The 3,731-nt window shown below is 43.7% G+C and overlaps 1 non-coding gene across 1 annotated transcript; it reads right to left on the bottom strand.

Annotated features, from left to right (window-relative positions):
• Nucleotides 1-3,270: 3,270 nt before the first annotated feature.
• On the bottom strand, nucleotides 3,271-3,342 carry Trnag-acc. Its single transcript has one exon. It is a non-coding gene; the product is annotated as a tRNA-Gly (tRNA).
• Nucleotides 3,343-3,731: the final 389 nt, after the last annotated feature.

Raw genomic sequence — 3,731 nt, 5'->3', positions numbered from 1 at the left:
AAAGACCTGAGTCGAAACAAGGCCCCCGGAGTAGACAACATTCCATTGGAACTACTGACGGCCTTGGGAGAGCCAGTCCTGACAAAAATCTACCATCTGGTGAGCAAGATATATGAAACAGGCGAAATTCCCTCAGACTTCAAGAAGATTATAATAATTCCAATCCCAAAGAAAGCAGGTGTTCACAGATGTGAGAATTACCGAACAATCAGTTTAATAAGTCACAGATGCAAAATACTAACACAAATTCTTTACAGACGAATGGAAAAACTAGTAGAAGCCGACCTCGGGGAAGATCAGTTTGGATTCCGTAGAAATACTGGAACACGTGAGGCAATACTGACCTTACGACTTATCTTAGAAGAAAGATTAAGGAAAGGCAAACCTACGTTTCTAGCATTTGTAGACTTAGAGAAAGCTTTTGACAATGTTGACTGGAATACTCTCTTTCAAATTCTAAAGGTGGCAGGGGTAAAATACAGGGAGCGAAAGGCTATTTACAATTTGTACAGAAACCAGATAGCAGTTATAAGAGTCGAGGGACATGAAAGGGAAGCAGTGGTTGGGAAGGGAGTAAGACAGGGTTGTAGCCTCTCCCCGATGTTATTCAATCTGTATATTGAGCAAGCAGTAAAGGAAACAAAAGAATAATTTGGAGTAGGTATTAAAATTCATGGAGAAGAAATAAAAACTTTGAGGTTCGCCGATGACATTGTAATTCTGTCAGAGACAGCAAAGGACTTGAAAGAGCAGTTGAACGGAATGGATGGTGTCTTGAAGGGAGGATATAAGATGAACATCAACAAAAGCAAAACGAGGATAATGGAATGTAGTCGAATTAAGTCGGGTGATGTTGAGGGTATTAGATTAGGAAATGAGACACTTAAAGTAGTAAAGGAGTTTTGCTATTTGGGAAGCAAAATAACTGATGATGGTCGAAGTAGAGAGGATATAAAATGTAGACTGGCAATGGCAAGGAAAGCGTTTCTGAAGAAGAGAAATTTGTTAACATCGAGTATAGATTTAAGTGTCAGGAAGTCATTTCTGAAAGTATTTGTATGGAGTGTAGCCATGTATGGAAGTGAAACATGGACAGTAAATTCTTTGGACAAGAAGAGAATAGAAGCTTTCGAAATGTGGTGCTACAGAAGAATGCTGAAGATTAGATGGGTAGAGCACATAACTAATGAGGAGGTACTGAATAGGATTGGGGAGAAGAGGAGTTTGTGGCACAACTTGACCAGAAGAAGGGATCGGTTGGTAGGACATGTTCTGAGGCATCAAGGGATCACCAATTTAGTATTGGAGGGCAGCGTGCAGGGTAAAAATCTAAGAAGTTGCTGCTGATGCGTGTAGGAAGTGAAGCACATTCACAAAACGAGATTTCTATTAAGGTAACACAAAAAATGCCTCTGAGCACTAAGGGACTTAACATCTGAGGTCATCAGTCCCCCAGAACTTAGAACTACTTAAACCTAACTAACCTAAGGACATCACACATAACCATGCCCGAGGCAGGATTCGAACCTGCGACCGTAGCGGTCGCGCGGTGCCAGACTGAAGCGCCTAGAACCGCTCGGTCACACCGGCCGGCGGCAACACAAAAATCTATGGTAAAAATTACTAGTTCCTAAAACGTTTTGTTGTTAATTATAGTTATTAGCAAACACGAAAACAGTGTCAATTTACGATAGTGCAGATAATAGGAGGGTGAGTCAAATGAAAACCTTAATTTTGCAATAACAAGTCGAAATTTCGGGCCGTTATCCTGTAAGTTGGTGAGCGTGCTACAAACAGCGTGCAGAATGGCCTGTAGGTGGCAGCATAGTGCAGATGCACACATACCGTCGCAGTATCAGTATAAAGATGGCCGCCCCACTTGCGACTTGCACCAGGGAAGAACAGCGTTCTGTTTTTCCGTTTTTGTGTAGTGAAGGTGTGAAACCTATTGAAATTCATCGACGAATTAAGGTTCAGTACAGCGATGCATGTTTGCCACAGCAGCAAGCCTACGAATGGGGTAGTAAGTTTGCAAATGGTGTGACTTCAGTGGAAGATGCTCCTCGTCCAGGTCAGGCACAATGAGTTGTGACTACACAGAACACTGCATCGGTTGAAGCCATAGTGAAGGAAAACCGCCGAGTGACACTGAATGACATTGCAGCATGTTTACAGATTAGTCATGGGTCAGCACACCACATTGTGCATGATGTGCTCCAGTTTCACAAAGTGTCTGCAAGATGAGTGCCACGGCAGCTGACTCTTGAAATGAGAGAACGACGTGTTGAAGCTTGTGAAGAACTTCTTCGGCTCAAAAAATGGCTCTGAGCACTAAGGGACTTAACTTCTAAGGTCATCAGTCCCCTAGAACTTAGAACTACTTAAACCTAACTAACCTAAGGACATCACACACATCCATGCCCGAGGCAGGATTCGAACCTGCGACCGTAGCGGTCGCGCGGATCCTGACTGTAGCGCCTAGAACCGCTCGGCCACCCCGGCCGGCTGAACTTCTTCGGCGCTTTGAACGAGAAGGTGATAACTTCCTTGCAAGAATCGTTACTGGGGACGAAACCTGGGTTCACTTCCACCAACCGGAAACGCAGAGAGCGAACAAGGAATGGCGCCATTCCTCACAACCAAAACCAAAGAGGTTTCGAACAGAACTATCAGCAGGGAAGGTTATGCTAACTCTCTTTTGGGACGAAAAAGGCGTCATTTTAGAGCATTACATGCCTAGAGGGGCCACTGTCACTAGTGCATTATACACAGATCTAAAAAATCATCAGTGGCCTGCATTCAAATAAAAGGGACATGGATTGCTGTCAGCAGGTGTCCTTTTGCAACATGACAATGCAAGGCCCCACACTGTCCGTACAACAGTTGCAACAATCACAGACCTGCATTTTGAGCGTCTTCCTCATCCGCCATACTCACCAGACCTTGCCCCAAGTGATTTCCATATCTTTGGACCACTCAAAGACGCAATGGGAGGAAAGAAGTTCCGTTCTGATGAAGAGGTACGCCACGTGGTGCATGAGTGGTTGCGCGGACTACCAAAAGAATTTTTTTCGGAGATTGTGTTGAAAAGTGATACAGCTTTGTACCACTTCTGCACAAAAAAAAAGAAATGATCGTATGGCATTTTAGCCGGGAGGCCCAATTTGGGGGAGTTCGGCCGCCGTATTGCAAGTCCTTTTTAGGTGACGCCACATCGGCGACTTGCAAGTCAATGATGATGAAAATGACGACGAGGGACAGACAACACCCAGTCTCCTGCCGGGAATCGAACCCGGGCCTCCTGCGTGGTAGGCGGTAACGCTACCGCTACGCTACGGAGGCGGACACTTCTGCTTAATAAATAATATTTTAAAAAAATATTTAAGGTTTTCATTTGACTCACCCTCGTATGTAGGGCTACTCCTCTTATTAGATGTAATACAATGTGTTAGTTAGAAAATCTGCTACAGAAACTAAATCACAAACTCCGATTTGTTACAAATTGTTTGTAGATTATGCAAAGAGAATGATAGCTTCCGAAACTTCTCAAAAACGCACGTTTATTTGCGTTGATACACAGTGAAATTCATGGGTGACATATACTTCGGCTGAACAGTGAACCACAAACGCTGATTTGCTACGACTTAAATTACGTATCCAAAACACTCGTGCTGCTAACTTACGAAAATATAAGTTTGTAAGCGTCCGAAAAAGTCTGAAACTAACCTATT

This window comes from Schistocerca piceifrons, chromosome 2 (genome assembly GCF_021461385.2).
Source record: "Schistocerca piceifrons isolate TAMUIC-IGC-003096 chromosome 2, iqSchPice1.1, whole genome shotgun sequence".
NCBI classification, from domain to species: Eukaryota; Metazoa; Arthropoda; class Insecta; order Orthoptera; family Acrididae; genus Schistocerca; species Schistocerca piceifrons.
This window is presented reverse-complemented; position numbering and strand designations above follow the sequence as displayed.